We start from the raw sequence: 20,573 nt of genomic DNA, 5'->3' as shown, positions 1-20,573 counted from the left end.
AGTGTCGAGAGATAGGGAGTCGCAGGCGGTGCAATGGAGGTACAAAAGTTGACTTTATTTGTTACATGTTGTCCGGTTGCAGTCCGGGAAGAAAGAGAGAGAAGACAGGAGGGCACACAATATATATAGAGATCCACATACATGTCCATGTGGAAACAAAACCCCCCACTGTAGTTCCATGAGTGGATTATGTAACCCAGTGTATGTGTGTGTGTGGTCACCACAGATGTCACCATTTATTTATTAAAGCGACTCCTGCTCCTCTGTACTCCAACAAGCACAAGCTTGTTAGGTTTTACAAATGCTGACGCAATTGGGGGTGCATGACAGCATGTTTACTTATCATCACTGCCCATAACAACAGATAACAGACAGCAAGGATTTCAGGAGTTCAAGCAGGTCCATGAAATGTGCAAGCATACGTCCTTCAGACAGCCATCTGATCTTGGTGTGTAACCAAATCTCCATAGTGAGTGTCAAACTCCTCCCACAGCAGTTTAACATTTAAGTGGTTTCTTGCACGGGCCCTGATATAATGAACCACTTCGATTTGCCATCACTTCATTCAGACATTTGAACTTAGCAAACAAGGCTTGTTGATGCACAATACAATGGTATGAGGAAATACCCTCAGCAGCAACCCCGCCGTTTTTCAGCGTTTCTTTCAGAAAAGCCACGGTTCCGTTCCTCTTACCAAGCATCGCCGGTGCGCCATCTGTTGTGAATGCTGTGATTTTTTCTGGTCCAATGTTAAACTTTTCTAATGTTTCCAGCACAAAGTTTTTTATTTCAATGCCCGTTGTTCCATTGTTCAGTGAAACCATGTCAAGCAGTTCTTCTGTAATGTCAAACGTACTGTTGATCGCTCGGATAAAGATGAGTAATTGTAGCGTGTCATTGATATCCAAGCTTTCGTCCATTGCAAGGCAACAAACTCAGCAGATGACAGTTTGTCCTTAAGAGTATGTGCAATGTTCTCTGAAATGTCTGATGCCCTCCTAGCTACAGTAGAATCAGACAGTTACATTTGTTTTGCCTCTCGTTCCAGGTCTTTTTTTCTCAGGAAACAACGTTGAACAAGCCAGCAGTATGCAATCCTTCACCATTTCTCCATCAGTATATGGCTTCATCTTTTTCATCAGTTCATGTGTGATTTTGTAGGATGCCTCTGTCGCTCTTTCACTCGTATTAGTGTGGAATACGTTTTTTTGAGCAGTTCGGTTCTGTTTGAGTCTCGCCAGCTTTTCCGCCCTTTCGGAAAGTCGGTACTGAACTTCGGGTGTTTTGTGATGGCGCTGCAAATTGGACCTTTTAAATTGTGAAATGACGTTGTCACAAAGCAGGCAGATGCATTTTCCCGAACCGGTGGAGACGATTCCCAGTCCTCTTTAAACGTTCGATATTCCTCTTCATATTTTGGTTTCCTATATTCCTTTGCCATTTTTGCATAGTGCTGTAAGCTAGTTTTCCCAGTGTGACGGAGCAATTATCTCGCGCACCTGCAATCAGAGCGCGAAACCTGAAATAATTTGTGATTGGTTGTTCAGAGGGATGGGGGGGGGCGGCTTAATAGACTGATGTGTGTGATGACTGATGTGTGACTTGTGAGTGATAATGAAATGTTGATGAATTCTGCTGACAATGTTTTTGTTTTATATTTTTTAAAGATTTTTTTAGATTTTATTTTTTTTTAAGTGGGACTTAAAGAGCCACGAGTTTCCCCCCTCATCCAAACCCATCAATTTGAGTAAATATTGTCCCCTTGAAAACCGTTACTGAACTGATTTTGGATATTTGTACTTTGATAACCATTAATCTGCCCTTCAATGTTGACCATTTTCTGGATCTTCTCGGGGATTCTTCAAGTCCCGCCAAATTATGTGTGACGTCATTGCGGGCACAGCGCTCCAGCTGCACCATTCAGGATCCCAGCATCTGCATGTAAACGCACGACGGCGTACACAGCAGCAAGCTCAGACAGCGATGACAGTTTAATTTTGAACGTGTCTGAGAGCTCATATGAGGCTGAAGGATCGGTTTATGTTGTATCTGTTAGAAGTTTAGGAATTAGGTGCATCAATATGGGCGGTCATGTAGCGAGTGGTGGACTGGGACTAAAAATCAGCAGGGACTCTCGACCGGCCCACTTCAGTACCACTAGTAAATTGTCAACGGGGGGAGTGGGGGATGTGCTAGTGACTTATCCGACCGGCCCACTTCGGTACCGGCCCATCGGGATTCGTCCCGATGGCCAGTCCGCCACTGCACCCAGCCCACGTAAACTGTCAACGGGGGGAGCCTCGCTGCGAGGAAACGGTGGACCTAGTGTCCCGATCGGAGTGGGAATAATAATAATAATAATCCGTGCATTTTATCCATTAATTTCCCCAACATTGTGGTAAAAAAAACACACGTTTAATCCATGTTGTTGGTGTACTACAACTACAAAAAACATCGGTTTGTTTTCTCATCAGGAAATGCAGACCGGCTCAAACAAACTGTTTTTAATCATCATCCTCACGATCATTTAATGTATCATATGTTCGCCGAATTGACATGAAAGCACTAATAAATGTAGTTTCATCCACTTGAGTTTACAACTACAAAAATAATCGATTTGTTTTTATATCACATCCGACGGGAGGAAATTCAGTAGCTCTCACTACCGATTTGTAATCCTAATGTAATCATCATCTTCACCACGATCATCTATGTTTATGTCGCCGAATTGACATGAAAGCACTGACAAATATGAATATACTGTAGTCAACTTCATTACAACGTTATTAACGTGCCTAAACTCAGTAATTCACAATTTCTACGCATGACAACACACTTTGTCCGTGTTTGGCTCTCTCGCCGCACAGTGAAGCGTTCCCGCATTGACGTCACTTCCGGCTTCCCCCAAAACTTCAAAATGAGTCGAAGGAATTTCCCCGCGATGTTCGAAATTATTGATATTTATCGGAACGGTATTGCACCTTCTTTTTTAAACTGACGGTTCGAGATTACTAGTAGCCCAATATTTCATTGCATAACAGTTGTTGGGAGGCTGTCACAGGCTCTTTAATGACTGCAGTTTTCAGAGCCTGTGGAAAAACACCTGAGTGAAGAGACTTGTTTACTATGTGAAGTAGATCTGAGGCCATGCAAGGAAAAACATCACTACTCACGCGGGTTGAGTATCGCTGCTCTAGGGGCTTCGTACAATACAAAAACAAATGCAAATATTTTATTTTAAAAAGTAAAGTCCTTTCGAGTCATCTGTCTCAAGCATAAGTCTCAAGTCATGAATACCAAGTCAAGTCGAGTCTTTTATCAATGTTAGGCAAGCAAGTCTCAAGTCCAAAATTAGGCAAGTCAACTCATTAGACTCGAGTCAAGTCATGTGACTCGAGTCCCCCACCTCTGGTATATACTTTGGTTAGAATATTGCTGTATTACTGTATCAAATATAATAAACACAAACAGTTGATAAGTAGTATTTTGTTAACTCAAGGTTTATATTAAAGGGGACCTATCATGCAAAATGCACTTTCGTACGTCTTTTACACATGAATATGTGTCCCCGGTGTTCCAGGGAACTCACCAAGTGTCAGAAAACACAACCCTCTCTATTTTCCTCCATACCCAAATCTCTAAAAAAAAAAAAAATCTGATACAGATTTGAACACTTTACTGACGTCAGTAAAGTGGTGCTACGGCTATTGGTCAATTCTCCATCTATCAGGGGAATGAGAGGTTGGGCCACGGCCGGCCATTGCCGCTCGAAAGCGCTGGAGAGGCTGTAGTACATATGCCAGGCCTGTAAGTGGCGCTGTAGTCTGCCACAAAAGCAGCGAAGAAGACTGCCCTTGCATGGTTGCCATGGTTGCCCTTCTGTTTATTCTCCGCTGTGGCTCTTTTTCTCCCTCCCCGAGGCAAGCGTTTGCACCTCCTGCTTTAAAACAAATGAATAATGACTCTATATAATCATATGTAAGGGATAATGTGCAGCGACGCGGTCATTATGGGGAAAAGAACACCGACAGGCTGATCAGGAGCCCGACGCGAAGCGGAGGGATCTAGATCGGCATGAAGGCACATAATGCAATGTGCACATTATCCCGCTTATCACACGGCCACATTCTCAACAAAGTAACGATATGACTCCCAATATTAATTGAAATGCTTTTATGGATTTAGAAAATAGTTGTATTGATTTAAATTGACATGCATCCGCTAAGAGAAATAGTCCGTTGTTACCGTTTGAACTAACGTAGCAATGGCAGGAACTGCTTCCATAGCGTTTTTGAGGAGCTTTTTGATTACAGATTTGAAAACATCGTTGCTTGCTTTAAAAGTAGCACAATTCATTATGTCAAACCTTGGAAAGTATCGAGATATCCCTGCCCTAATGCCAAAGCAACTGCACACTGAATATGTGTCGCCGTTTGATGTCTATGTCTGGACCGCTGCGTAAAAAGGAGGGTTTGTATGGGATTAGTTTTGTATCATAAAGATAAAGCAACACTTTCTCAGAATAAAGCAAAACTATGAGTTTAAAATAAAAAAAACTAAGTCAAGCAAAATAAAATAAATTTCAAAAATAAAACTATAAGTTGCAAACAAATCATTTGTGTAATCATGTAAACTATAAGTCTTTTTTCTTTGTTCAATTAAAGACTGCTTTAATTGAACAAATTCTGAAATATAAAAGTGGCAGATTTGCTTTATTAAACAGACCAGACCTAGGCTGCATACCAACACAATTAGGAGCATGCTCACATCTTACTATGTTGGTCTGAAGAGCTGAAGCATTCATACACAATGGATAAAACCGGTGTTGTTTCATTCTATATCCTGTGAGAAAATGATATACATTTAGCATTAAAAATTCGACATACTATTCCTAGCCTGAGGTAGATATGAATAATCAACAGATTTGAATGGAATCTAACATTTTCATGTAGAATACATGCACTGTAACTTTTATCCATGTATTTTTTCTTTTAATGTTTATTTTATTAGCTTTTCTTTTTAATAACTGATTTTAAATGCCATTTTCTTAATGTCTTTCATTTTTTGTAAAGCACTTGTATAAAAATAGACTTGCCTTGCCTTGTGTGCACCGGTGTCTGAACGCTCACTCACTGCTAGCTATGTAGCTAACTGTTAGGCTACTTAGCTTGCATTGTTATGGATCTGGTAGCACAAGCTAACTTTCATAGCACAGTTTTACTTCTCACTTAACACAATAAAGAAACAGACCGTATAGCACAAACAACACAAATGATCAATACTTACATATATTTTCACTTGTAGTATTATAATAATTGAAATGCTGGTTCTTCTGGCCACGCTCAGCTAGCTACCGCACCGCAGCTGCCTGCACTGTACAATCGCTGGAAGACTGGGCTGTCACTCAGAAACTGAGTAGCCAATGGGGATGCACCCCTGAAAGTCCCGCCCACCTGGGAGGTTTGTGTCAGAATCTCAAACAAAAAATGAGGGGGCGCAAAAGAGAAGAGATGCAGCGAGAGCAAAAGTCTGATCATTGAGAAAGAAGAAACAAGAACCTATGTTAAAACAAAGAAAACATACTTATAGTTTACATGATTACACACATTTATTTTTGAAATTTATTTTATTTTGCTCGACTTATTTTTATTTTTTTTAAACTCATAGTTTTGCTAGTTTTGCTTTTGCTAAACTAATCCCATATTTTCTGCCCCGTTACTTCTCTTCTTACTTCTATAAGAATAAAACAAGGTGGACGGAGATCTCTTTTTCTCCCCCTCTTCTCCCCGCTGCAGCCCAGCAGCTGATCTCAGAGCATGCTCCCCTCTCCTGCAGGGGGGCGTGGTCAGCTGCAGGGGGGCGTGGTCAGCTGCAGCTCACAGAATCAGCCCCCTGCAAAAACAGTGCTGGAAAGAGCAAATAGAGTGAAATGAGGCGTGGCTAAAATGCAGGACCTTTTTGGTATTTTGAAAAAAAAACTATATTTATATACTTTATATAGGTATGGCCCTACAATATATTGTTCAAATATAGCATGATAGGTCCACTTTAAGTGAGTTTTTATTGTGTTAACTTTTTAGATTGACTTTCTCTCTTTCTCTGTCTGTCTGTTCTAGAAACCGAAAGGAAGAGAGAGACGTCACAGCTGTCAGCAATGTGACAAATCCTTTACAACATCTGGAAATTTAAAGAGCCACCTGCGTATTCACACAGGAGAAAAACCTTACAGCTGTGAAGAGTGTGGAACAACTTTCACTACATCAAGTAATCTCAAAACACATCACCGTATTCACACGGGAGAAAAACCTTACAACTGTGAAGAGTGTGGGACAACTTTCACTCAATCAAGTGCTCTCAAATCACATCAACGTATTCATACTGGAGAAAAACCTTACAGCTGTGAAGAGTGTGGGACAACTTTCACTACATCAGGTGCTCTCAAATCACATCACCGTATTCACACTGGAGAAAAACCGTACTGGTGTGAAGAGTGTGGGAAAACGTTCACTACATCAAGTGGTCTCAAAAGACATCTTCGTGTTCACTCAGGAGAAAAACCATAGTGGAGTGTAGGAGCCGCAATTTAGCATATTTTGTTTTTTCACAGTTTACAATTCCCATCTATTGGCCTTGTGTTGGGTAATCCTTTTTTCCATTACAGATCCCATCCCAACAGCGCCATCTGTTGACGTAAAGTCATAATTGACAGGCATAATGTTCACTGTTCCTTTAAGTTTCGTTTTCTGGCTGTCCTTCTGCTTATTGCAGCATTAAATCCAAGCCATTGTCCGATGCAGATTATGATTCCAATATACGATCCAGTTTGAATGCTGCTCATACCCGGCCGCTTTCCCAGCCTTGGCTCTCGGCCTCTCCTTTCGCGTCTTGATGAGCGCAGGTGGTGACAATCTCCAGCTGATTGTGGCGTGTTGTCCAGCTGATCCGGGATGATGGTGTCAGTTGTGAAGTAATCCAATTGTTTGTCCGGTGAAAACGATCCTTAATCCAATGCGATATGTTTCTTATTGTCCAGTTTCACTCATAGAGTACGATTCCACTTAATGCAATGGCAGTTTAAATGTTCCAGTGTCCTATATCTTTTTGCCATTACTTCACAGGAGGGTTTAGAGTGATCCTGACGCAGACACAAACATATGAAGTTCCGGTCTTTTGCTGCAGTTTTAGAATGATGTGTTATTGCTTTACATACCAAGGTTTAAGTACACTGTGCCAATAGTTGTAGTATGAGCATCTGCTGGGGCTGGCTGGCCGTCTGGTAGAATCGGTATGCTCTTCCTCCTGTGTCCTCTTCCTCTCCTGTGACCTATGACCCCTTTTATAAACCCCGCCACCAAGTGTTCTATAATAATATTGCACTATACATATAAATAAGGTAAACTGAGACACCAACAACACCCATAAAATGGCTCCTACAAAGAGTGTGGGAAAACCTTTTCTTAAAGTATTCACCTTAAAGTCCATGAGCGAGTTTCACTGTTCACATGCTTCATGTATCTGGAACATATTTACGATGTTTTCAGTTTGATTCTATTCTCTTGTTGAAATGACTACCAGAAATAAAATGGCCTTAGAAACAGACTCGTCACCCTGCATATTTGTTGTGTTTTGCAGAATATTATAAACATGTCATTCCCTTATCTTCAAATACCCCAGGTTGTGTAGTGATGTATTTGAGGTGTACTGTCCACATTACAGACCTGAAGTCGTGCAGTCAATGTATGCGAAGTGTACAGGACCTTGGTCTCTGAGACTCAAAAAAGCCTTTCTCGCCTACCTGTCCACTTTGCAGACCTGAGATCCTGCAGTAATTTCTCAAAGATAGTGTGGCATATAGGGAGGTGCAATCTCCTGATGGTATAGACTGTATTATAGTGGACATCTGCAACCCTAGAAAACAAGATGACATTAGGATAATCAATTTATACAACCCATGTCCAAATCTAGGATATGGCCGAGGCGATGCCATTTAGTGATGGCAAAATTAAGCTTTGAATGAAGCATCGAACCACTTGGACGATTGTGTCGGAAATAGGTTCATGTCTCGAAGCTTCAGGTACAGCGACTTCTCCTGGCGAAGTTGCAAGGCTGCAGTGGGTTTATCGTATCTTTGCCTTGAAACATATTCGATGCACACACACTAAGACTGAATATCATGTTCTATTTGCAATTAAAGATTGATAATTGTGTGTAATGGGTTAATGAGAAGAGACTAGAGAGTGCTGGACATTGTTTTGGGGGGAGAGGGCCTTTTATCAGTCAATAAAGTATTAAAGTTGAAAAGCAATGATTTAAAAGTACATCTTTGGCTTTGAACCAGCTGCGCGGAGGACATCGCCACATTCGGGCCGCCGGCTCGACCCACTGGGCTATCTATTCCTTAAAATATTTAACTGTTTTTATATTACTGATAATTGTCTTTTTGTTCAGAACTTCTCCACATTTCGAAGTGTTTCCCGAGCCAGAACGACCTATCTTTCTTCCGGGCTTGCTATAATGATACTACAATTCAAATGCAATACCAACAACGCAAACTACAAATACCCACACATTGTGCATTGTTTAGAGCGGTCATCAAGTGTTGAAGCGCTCAAATTCGAAACACTTTCAACCTGTCACCAGTCAGAATCAAGACGAGGCATTGAATCGCCTGATTGGACCGCGAACCAGTCAAGTGATTCATTCAGGAAATGAAGCAGTTGCTGCTTCGGACGTCATATGTCACGTGATTTGAAGCAAGCTGCGAAGCACTGCTTCTATGAAATAGGAAGTCCAGGGTTGAAGCTCGAAGCTTCAGTGTCAAACTGTCATCACTAGTATACAACCCATGTCCAAAATTAACCACTGATATATTTAAAGAAAAAGCAGAAAATAAACATAGGAAGGAAGTTTGGTGTGGTGATTTCAATGCACACAACAGTCTATGGGCAGCAACCATACAGACAGTAACGGAAACATAGTGGAAGAAATACTGGAGGAAAGAACACTAGTATGCCTTAAAGAGCTTACGAAATGCTTTTAGCACCTGTTAGTGGGCTTAGTATATGATAGAGGTTGCATTTGTATTGTGAAATGTGCCATATGATTTTTTTTATTATTGATCTATTTTTAATAAATCACGATTATAACAGCATACAAAAGTTGTCAGTTAGTAACAATCGTTCGTTGCGCCGGAAACATCAACTTTGGCCATTTCCGGCGGTGACGTCATGAGTAGAACACAGCTGAGCTCAGTCCCGTTTGAATGCATTGAAGGGCCAAAAATTATGACAAAGGATACACAGCAATAAGACCCCAAGAATAATTGGCAAGCGATATGTTGTATGGGGATGTGGGGTCGTCTCAACATCTGGTTATGGGATGTTTTTGTGGCCAAAAAATGAGCAAATGTTGCGTATATGGACAAAACAAGTGCGTCGGATGAGGCGGACTTTTGCTAGACCAGGTAACCCGGGGTCGATGAAACCGACGATGGCAGCACATCGAGAGATCGTGTTTCGAACAATCAACAATGCCCGCTAAGGAGAGAGAGTAAACGCTTTCTCGAAGGTTCGTTTTGCTTTCTTACAACGTTACGTTAACTCACGACGCTGAAGTTGGCTTCGGATTCAGAGCATCCGATTCGGCAGTTAAGGGGAAAGTTAAGGGACATTTAATTTACAGCGCTGAGCGAACAATCCTCCGTGTTTGAACCTCTTAAATCGCTGCATAGCCGATTTATTTGGACTGGATTATCCTAGAGAGTCTAAAGATTCTTTATTACACAGTTTCAGATTTGTGAAACCTTCATTCTATTTGTGGAAATTACAAAAAGGGAGATTTCAGTGCTTTTTTCACATGTAGACCACATTAGACCAGGTCCTGATCTGAAACCACTAGACCTAGACTCATAGCCGCGGGAAGTAGGGGTGCTGGGGGTGCTGCAGCACCCCCTGTTGGCGAGTGGTGTGCATTTGAAAAACTGAGTGACCACCTAAATAAAAATGATTAAACTACATAAAATAGTTATGATTTTACTTAAAATAAAATGAGCTGTATACAGTAGCATATAATAGTCATAGTATATATTTGTATCAGTCAGGTGGCTTGAATTTATTTTCCAAATAAATAAAATCCGAGTCATCTCGGTCGTAGGTCGTGAGATAGTAACGTAATTGACGCGACACACACACTGCAGACTGACAACTTTCTAGAATGGCGCAAAAAACGATTTTGGATTTTTTTTTTTCTCCAACAAACAACCCAATAAAAAGAGTGGACCACCAGCTACTCCTCAGCCCACCACCTCTACAACTAGAGTCATATGACACAGAAGAGACTGACACATCTGACTTTGATGCATGTCCATAGTAACATTTTGGACAATGTGGATGTATCTGCTCTAATGAGGGTCTTCATTAGTTTTATTAATATTGTAAATAATATTTTCTGACTATTTGTAATGTTATGTAGGTTTGTAAGACATGTGCAGCTGTTGCTAAGTGATGTAGGTCTATAATGGTTTATTAAGTCTAACAGAGGCGAGACACCCCAGGTGAATAGGGTAATTTTTTTTAACTTAAAGATATCAGCTAGACATTTCTCCTGTTAATTACCTACAATAAGGCAATTGTTTCTTGTATTACAAGTTTTCTGAATATGCAAATGAGTCATTATCTCATTAAATTTGCACATATTTTAACACATTTCAGGAACCGAAATCTGAACTTTGGATAAAGCCAGGTTCAAAATTCTCGTTTCATTTTGTAGTCATATTAGCATCTAAGGCTTTTACAGAAGGGATTTTGGATATCTCTTTTTATCACTCCATAAATCAGAAAATACTGTCAACAGCCCTAAAATATCAATTTTCGCCATGTTTTTAGGTATACAATGTTGTATAATTCAGGCTATGAATGATATATGAACAAACCCTTCTGTAAAAGCCTTCATAATATTGATAGGAATATAACTGGAAGGTTTGGTGTATGTAAGTGCAACTGAAATGGAAATGTCGGACTCAGAGTAGGAGAAAAAACTCATTTTGAGAAAACGACCTTTAAAGATTGCAGTGTGGCGCTAGCTAAACCCTACGGTTCTTTGGATGACAGCTTGCGCCTCGACGCACTGCGTGAAGGTATTTCATGTTCGGGGTCATTTGTTTTTTGTATAACCTTGCTTCGTGCAAGTGACAATTGTTGTTGTCTTCTCTGTGAACGTTTTTTTCGCCGTTCTTTTGCCATTTTGAGATTTAAATTTCTAGCGGAAAGCTAACCAGGAAGTGTTTTAGCACACCACGTGACGCATCTGAACGAATCACGTCGTCAGAAATTGACACCAGCCAATGAGATTTCGTTTCTTGGTTCAAGACCCTTTTGTACTTTCACGATTGGTTGCTGATACAAAGGAAATGACCATATTTGGATCCGATGAGATTGTGCAGGAGAGACGGAGCTTTCCAACGATACCTCTGATGACATGGTGCACACAGCGGTCGCGGTACTTTATGCAGTGTTGGGAAAGTTCACTTTCTCCATGAACTAGTTCAGTTCACACATTTTAAAATGAACGAGTTCAGTTCATAGTTCATAATTCAAAATGTTGAACTAAAGTTCATGGTTTAAAAAATGAACTAATTTATAGTTATTTTTTCAATACGTTGCTGCGAGCTATTATTTGTCTCCTGTACGATGTTAATGGGATTTGGGTGGTAGTGGATCGGTTTTGGCTCTCTTTTTTATTCGCCACTTGCACATACCTTGAAAGGCTAGTCGTGTGCTTATTCTCAATGTGCCGTTTAAGGTTTGCTGTCGACGTCGTCGATGTACGGACTTGCTTTTTCAAACCAGGCGGACACAGTTTACAGGCAGACAAAGGATACACAGCAATAAATCCAGCCATGTTTAGACTGTTACATTCACTCATGCAGCTGCGGGTTCCTTGTAACAGCATTTTAAGTATTTATATACTTGGATCTTTTCCGTCTGAGTCAGTACTGACTTTAACGTAAAACTCTTTTAGATGCTCATACGCCGACGCCGTAGAGTCTGACTCTGAGCGAGTGCTGCTGCAGCTGCTCTCGGCTTCGTCCATACTAATTCATTCATTGATTCAATGCTCGCCGGTTCCGCGGTTCCACATTGTTTATTGCGAGGAGTCTGATGACGTATATTTTAGTGCGACAGCCAGGGGTGATAGGGGCGTACGCGTCACAGGCAGCTTGCTGTTGCCAGATTGGGTGGTTCTCCGCATTATTTTGAAGCCTGTTTACAGTGTGTTTTAACTGGGTTTTCGGCTGAAAGGCATATGAAATCTGGCACACTTTTGAACGGCGTTATAATACAGTGCTGAGAATGAACGCACTTTTGAACGCCGTTATACAGCGCTGAGAATGAACGCACTTTTGAACGCCGTTATACAGCGCTGAGAATGAACGCGTTCTCAATTACGTTCATCTAGCAGAAATACAGTACGTTCAGTTCGCCCAAAAATATGAACGCGTTCATGAACGATCGTTCATGAACGATCGTTCATTGAACGCGTTCAGGTACATCACTGACTTTATGTTACGTTAGAATGCTAACTTTTGGTGAATTTAGGAGAAATCAGTTTCAGATTTGTGAAACCTTTATTCTATTTGTGAAAATACAAACAAGGGAGATTTCAGTGCTTTTTTTCGCATCCTGACCACATTAGACCAGGTCCTGATCTGAAACCAGTAGACCTACACTCATCAAATCGGGTAAGTATGGACAGCTAATTAAGGAAGAATAAAGTCTTTACTTCTCAAATTTATTATAATTTTTTGTTGCAAATAAAAATTCAACAGATAAGTAGGTATAGCCTACTTATATAAACTTACAGTAATGTATTTACAGTTGCAGGCAAAACATTTCAACAGGAAATTAAATATAGTCTATAACTAGCATTGTTCAAGTTTACTTTAAGCAACAAGCTTTGTTTGCCTAATTACAGTATGTCATCTTGAGTACTATTGCTTGGAATGTGAAAAACATTGCAAGATCAGAAAATAACACTTGGTAACAATGGTATGAGAAAGTTGGTTCATTGTAATCCTGTCTTCTCTCTTAGAAAAATAATTGCTATTCATATTTTTGCTTTAGGACAAAGCAGCAGAAGCTGTTCAAAGTGGATGAAAGACTGAAGGTTAGCCTTTTTCTTTATCTCATGAACCTGAATTCCTTTAACATCTCTTTCATTTTTTTGTTAAATAACAATAAAACAAAACAAAAGAACATGTTGTGACGACCCCTCCCCCCTTCTGCCTGTCTGTGCTCCCTGCCTTGCTGTCCTCTGGCAGGTACTGGGAGTGTCGTCCTGTTTGTGCCCGCCCATCTAGAGGGGGAGCCTCAAGAAGGCATAAAGGCTTGCCCAGCTGGGAGGTTCACTTTCTGATCCTGATCCTGGCCTGCTGCAGCAACCTCAGCCTTCCACCTGTGTTTGTATTTTCACAAATAGAATAAAGGTTTCACAAATCTCAAACTGTGTTATAAAGAATCTTTGGACTCTGGGATAATCCAGTCCAAATAAATCTGCTATGCAGCGATTTAAGAGGTTAAAACATGGAGGATTGTTCGCTCAGCGCTGTAAATTAAATGTCCCTTAACTTTCCCCTTAACTGCCGAATCGGATGCTCTGAATCGGAAGCCAACTTCAGCGTCGTCGTTAACTCAACCTTACGTTTGCCATGAGGCTATGTTACTTCTCTTAAGAGCTAGCTGTCTTAGCTAACAACAGTTAGCAGCTAACGTTTTCTGCAGTTTGTGTTTCCACTGAAAAACGTGATGTAGTTATTTAAGGGTAAGTTAACTAAACGTTATCTTACAAGTAGAGAGAGTCAAGTTGTGTTTAAAATCGTCAATGTAATGCACGTTAAAGGTTTTGTGTTGAGCATGAAGTTAGTTTTACTGTAGCTCACCAAAGGTTAGCATGTTAAGCTGCACCTTATGTGGCAGCTCGCTTAATACAAAGAGGGGTTGTGTGCTTCATTGTAAACTTTTCGTGTGTTAATCTACCTGAAATTGTAGGGACAGTTTTTTTCTACTCAACTATACAGACCATTATTGAGGAGATGCAAAACATACTGTAAATGAGTTGGGTCTGACATATACTTTGAGTAATGTTACTTTGCTGCTAAAAAATGAAACATTATCAGATGAGGACATCACCAAAGTGTGTGAGTCTGTCAGGGGATTTGATCTGTTCTCTGCATGTCGTACAGGGCCTGTACACACTGCTCTGGTATGAATTAAAAATATAATTGTAAAATGTAAGTCTCTCGCTCTTGTCATCGTTCAGGCTTTGCATTTGAACTCCTATGACTGGTTGCGGACTTGAAGGGAACGACTCCCTGGCCTTCCTGACATCCAGGAAAATGGTGAGATTCTAATCCATTTCAATGCCAACAGCAAGTCATTGTATTTAACTTTTTTAATATGATTTTTTGGGGAATTTCTGTTTTATTGGATAGTAGAGATCTACTGGAACTTAACACCAGAGAGAAAGAGATAGAGGGAGGAGATGATATGCAGCAAAAGGCCGAGCCGGATGGTTGCTGCTCCGTGTGGAGCGTGTTCAATCAGGTAAAGCACTTTGGTACCCAATTATTTATGGTATTGAGTTTGAATTTAGCCTTTGGAAGGTAATTTCCAACAGTGCATTGTAAAGACTGAAAAAACATTTATTTGTCTCTTAACATTCCTATAATAATTTGTTTTTTTATTGTTGATATTGTTTTGTTCTTTATTTTTGTTGTGAGAATCACTTTGCAATTGTGTAAGTGCTATATACATAATTATACTAATGTTATTGTTGTTACCATCATTACCATTATTAAAAATATTTTCTTTGTTTTCTTTATTTATCGCTGCAGAAAGGATCATGCCAGCCCACATCAAACACCTGATCAAGAACTTGTGAATCTTCAGGCAGAAAAGATGAAAACACCTGTTCAAAGTTCCAGTTTCCTGTACATCGAACCATGCCTGTCCTCTGTTCCACATGTCTTCAGTCAGTCCTGGGGCCTGTACTACGAAGCTGGATTTTCGCTTAGCCGGCTAACTTCAGGGAAAACTCTGTCTTTCCGGTCCTACGAAGCTGGTTCTCTTTTTAGCAGGCTAGATCTCCATGGTAACTTATGCTGAGCGGCTTACCTGCTCCGGAGCAGATTAGGTTGCAGGATAAGAGCTCAACTCAGTGAAAGCACCGCCTGCTGACCAATCAGAGCTCAGTGTGCAGAGTTTAAAGCGATCAAGTCATATTACAGGAGAAAGGAAATACAGTTTAAATTGCCGTTGCAGGAAAGACGGCCGGCAAAAATCAGCGACTGTGTGAACGTGAACATGAATAGAATATCACCTCCATCTTCAGAGCAATCTGACTATTAGAACATTAGCGTTAAGAAAGCTTACTTAAATATCTGCCACAACATCAGTAACCGGATCAGAGTAACATTAAGTACAGTCCGCGGCATATCACTTCATAATGTATCATATATCTCCTGATCTGAGTCAGCTGAGCCGTATCTGGCCGTGCAACACTCACAGTGTCACATACTGGATGCAGAAGTATTATTTTAAGCAACACATTAAGTTGAGGAAACACTCGAGTCAAATGTAATTAAAGTCAGACGGTGTGTTAGACGGGCAGTGATATCATGAACCTGTTAATGTACGCATTCAAACACTTGTTCTGTTCCCAGCTGTGTTCACCTTGCAGGTGCAGCTCTGTGGCTTTGATCCTGATCAAGTGTTTAAGTCATGGATGTTTAAAGTTTAACTTCATATATGACTAATATTAAAGTTGACTTTTGATTCAGGAAGTATGACGCTGCGCTGTCAGTACGCTTCTCCATGTTTGTGATTGGTCGAATGCTCCAGATACCACCCCTTTCATGTGAACGGCTGGCTTGAGCGATCCACTTGATAACCCGCGTCGTAGGACCGCTTAGCGAAAGCACGTATGTTTTGGATTAGGCCAACCGGCTAACTCAAACATATCCAGGTTAGGTTGAACCGGCTTCGTAGTACAGGCCTCTGTACCCTATAACTCGGACACTAGTTCTACCAATGCTCATTAGAGGTAAGAGTGGTATGAGAGGAGTGGAGTTATCTATGTATTTAGGCTGCAAGTCGACAAAGGTGATCAGATGCTAATAATGATCCGATTCATTTGATATTGATTGTCTGCCAATACCGAATCCTGATCCGATTCTTCTATTTCCCAGATAATACAGCTACACCGTGTACACTAGCTCTATTTGTTTTTGCCATTGTAATTCCCCATAAGCAATTGTTGACTGTAACGTCTAGACTCTATGCCAACCAACTAATTTGTAATGTATTGTTCTGGCAACCACAGCAGCCCAAATGTTAACGTAAATGTCAAGTTTTCTTTTTACAGTGTACTTATATCTGTACATTTCTTTTCAGTTTGCTTCAAGAAGTGGCTTCAACAGACAGAAGTGCAGGCCAGATTGGGAAAGGCTGGACGCTACACAACGGGAAACATTATAGACATGAACAAGGAAAAACAAAAAACACTTTCTTTGTTGCCTTTTTCTTATCATATATAGTGTTACGGTTTTTGTTACCATTTAAATATTGAATTCTGAAGGAATGTTATTTGTATAATTATTGTATTGTTACTGTGTATTTTATTATATTAACTAGCTATTTATTAAATTAAAATACTATTATGAACACTATACAATGTCTTTATTTTGGTAGATACCAGAATACATGACACAATGAATCTTTGTAATATATTTATGTTCTCTTGTTTAAATAATCATACCAGTATTTAATGTGTGCTGGTCACCTGGAATCCTGGTAAGCTCCCAGCAGGGTATATTTAATACTATTGTTAAACATAAGCTGGTGATAGATGGATAAACCAGCCATCCTGTCCAGCTGAAGTGTCCACAACCCCTCTCCAGCCAACCATTCCAGCCTACTTTCTACTGGCTGGTCAATTTACAACAGCCTGACCAGCTGCATTTATCTAAGCTGGAGTCATTATTATTTATTTACTATTTTTTGAGAATCTCTATGAATTTTAGTCAAATTTATCAGTCTCTGTTCTGTTGCCTGAGCCAAGTTTGCCTGCTACATTACGATGTATTATCATTGATTTACTATTTATTGAGAATCTCTATTAATTAAAGTCAAATGTGTACCAGTCCGTGTTCTGTTGCCGCATCGGATCTCCGCCAAATGAGTCTTGACGACTGACTGTCACTCGATTTTGTCTCCAGAGTCCGACATCAGCCACAGAGGTATTGTATTATTCAACAAGTGTTCTACTCGCGACGTGCGTGACGTCACTAACCGGCGAAAGCTGTTTTGTTCGGAGCGGTCGTGTAACATCGGAAGTGAGCATGGAAAGTTGTAATAAACCACGATTTATAAATACAGCGGGCATATTGTCATGAATGACATGATTTCCCATTAATAATAGTATATTCTTTCACACACAGTGACATCACAAGCTTCCCACAATGCAACACGCGCCATATATATATATAAATATATATATAAATACGCCATTTTCCTGGAGGTGCAAATATCCTGGAAGTGCAAATATAAACAGCTAGCTAACGTAGCAAGGCAGAGCGCACTAGTTTTTTTTTCTGAATTAACAACCGAAGAAATCGCTGCATGTCTTCGGATTACATCTCTGGACTTGAGGAGTGTGCTCTAGGTCGTTACCAGCGTAAACTAGAGCTGTGTGGGTTGTTGGATTGCCCTTACAGACTGCGTCGATTTTGGCTGCATCTACGTCTAATTTCTGGAAACACCAGGTGAATACCCCACTTGTCACAATAATATTATCATGCCATTGCATATATGTGGTATTTTAGAGTTGACTAGATATTGATTAAGGCAATAGACTATGATATTCAGTACAGGAAGCTTAGCAACACCTAGACGGTGTACGGCTAAACCCTTGGCCTGCTTGCACCTCGCGTAAAACGGCGGATACTGGAAGTACGGTGTCGCCCTCGGCCCAATACCCGTATCTGTGTGTGAAAGAATATATTATCGTAATAAGAACAGTAGCCTATTGTCCTTCATTTCGTAAGCTCTTTAAGGACTAACGTTTATAATAAATACATTTGTATTGATTTTAAGATATTTTCATAGTTCATACAATCATACGTATTGGGATCATTTGTATTAATGTGGACCGGAGGGAGAGACGAGCATAAGTTTCACTTTCCTTTTTTATTTCAATTCCAACTTTGGTCCTGAAGAATATGTTTCTCTGTTGTCCACGTTCATAAAGCAAAGCAGCAGCATCAGAGCACGGTGCAGAGTCTTTAGATGAGTTTACAGTAGTCCCTCGTTCTTATTGAACATCCATGTTGTAGTCCGCTGTATAGAAAACTGTAGTTTCCATAGATTCCCCACAGCAGCAGACGCACATTCATGACATCCGCTGGCGCATCAAAAACACGTCGGATAGTGAAAGTGCATTCGGATTCTCTAAAGTACCGCAGTCTCTTCTCCTAAATCCTTTTGAATTCTCCTATCCACTATCCCTTAACCCCGTGACGTTTCACTCAGAGGTCAAGGAATAGGAGATAGGGTTAGAATTTAGGAGCTGATTTTTGGATTATCGGAACGCAACCTTGGAATGCAACCCGGGCTGTCCGACTTCAGGCGAGCTTTTTGAGACCTCCCCCGGCTGCGATCGGCTACTCTCGTCTACTTTCGAGGCGAGCCGCAACGCGTCTCAAACAAGCCTAATGACTATCACCACAATCACGTCCAGGAGAATGTCATGCAAAGCTGCCTGCCTGCCTTCCTTTGATTCTCTCTGAACTGCCTGATCTTTTTAATGGTTAATGTCAACCATTTGTGCAGATAGCGTGAAGTAGAAAAGATCGTAGATGCTAATGTACGATAGCATTTCTCCCCCGGGCTTAAATGGTGTATGACAGTGACCACCAACTGGCGGCCCGCGGGCCACATCCGGCCCGCCAGACATTCTCATCCGGCCCGCACGACGGGGGTGACTGTGGCGTTGGCGGAGTGGTTACTGCATTCGCCCCCCACCCATTTCTTTGTTTACAACGTCTCGTGAGTAAGGTGCAGTACCGGAGTCCAACAGAGAGGCAGCAGCTGCGGGACAGTAGACTGCCTACTGCGAAACCTTCCCTCCCCTGAAGAAGAAGTGATCCTTCGTTGTGAAGAGTCTGGTTAATGCGCTCCGCACCACAGCAGTAGCCCCGCTGTGACAGAGTCCAACAGAGCTGCGGGACAGTAGCCAAGAAGCAGGGTTGGGTTGTAACGGAAAACATAACGGCGTTACGTAATCAGAATACAAACATCAAGTAGGCTTAACTGTATTCAGCTGGCGTTACATTTGAAAAACCAGTAATCTGATTACAGTTACTTTCGTAAACCTGAAGTGAATACATTTTGGAATACTTATTGGAATTATTGGTGGAAAAGTTTCCTCACAAAATGTAATATTCATTACCGGCAGAACTGTGTGCACACTGCACAGCGCTGCAGCTTGTCTGTGAGCGAGAGAGAGATGCAGCGTGTCTGTGAGGCCCGCCCCCGCGCGCAGATGAGAGAGAGAGAGATCTCTTTTAAAATATTGAAAGTTAGAAACGGAGATGGTTAGATAAAATGTGCAAGATAACGTTTATGTAGCATTTCTTTATTGTCGAAATGATGACATTTCATAACGGGATGAAATCAAAGTGAATTGCCTGCTGCTGCTGAATGCATGGGGCAAGTGACTGGAAAAAGTTAAAAAAGTTATTACATCGTTTCAGATAATAAATAATAATGATAATTCATTCTATTTAAGGGCGCCTTTCAAAGCACCCAAGGACACCTTACAATTCATAACATATTCCAAGGAAAGGTTTTAAGACAGTACAAAGAATGCAGTCCGGGTGATGTTTTTTATGTGGGGTGCAGATGAGAGAGCTGTCCAGAATGACACCAAGATGTTGTGTTTGAGTTCTTGATAAGCCATGAAAACAGTAAAATAAGTGTCTCCTGTTCACCAACACATACCCATCTGTTATGGAAAAAGAAAGTATTCCAAAAGTAATCTGAATACTATTTATAAAATTCTGGGCTATATAAAAATCGCTGGCCCGCGATAGTGTCTATTGGTTACATTTCGGCCCTTGGACAAATGTAGTTGGTGATCCCTGTTGTAGTCTATCCATTTGTAAGTGATGTTTTTGCTGCTGCTCCATACGCTATACAACCACAGTCTGTTGTGGACCTCATCATTGATCTGGAAATGTCTACTAATGCTTGTTTGTCTGCGCCCCAGTTGCATCCAGCTACAGCTCGCAATACGTTTAATACTTTTAGCATTGTGTTTCCACTTGATTAATATGCATTTCCCATGTGTATTTGCTATCAAACCACAGTCCTAGGTATTTGAACTTGGACGATCATAGAGTGTTAGCTGTTGGCCATCAATATTGCGTTTGTTTGTAAATACCATGTAGCATGACTTGCTTTCTGACATTTTGAATCCCCAGTTATATGACCACCTCTCCACTTTTTTTAATCGCTCTC

At 40.8% G+C, this 20,573-nt stretch overlaps 2 pseudogenes; one reads left to right on the top strand and one right to left on the bottom strand.

The window, feature by feature from the left end:
- The window catches only part of LOC117441148 (zinc finger protein 208-like), a 447,659-nt pseudogene that overhangs the window by 273,761 nt on the left and 153,325 nt on the right, over positions 1 to 20,573 (top strand).
- LOC117441147 (zinc finger protein 721-like) overlaps positions 1 to 20,573 on the bottom strand; it is a 424,075-nt pseudogene that overhangs the window by 340,956 nt on the left and 62,546 nt on the right.

Source organism: Pseudochaenichthys georgianus, unplaced genomic scaffold (genome assembly GCF_902827115.2).
Source record: "Pseudochaenichthys georgianus unplaced genomic scaffold, fPseGeo1.2 scaffold_151_arrow_ctg1, whole genome shotgun sequence".
Classification (NCBI taxonomy): domain Eukaryota; kingdom Metazoa; phylum Chordata; class Actinopteri; order Perciformes; family Channichthyidae; genus Pseudochaenichthys; species Pseudochaenichthys georgianus.
This window is presented reverse-complemented; position numbering and strand designations above follow the sequence as displayed.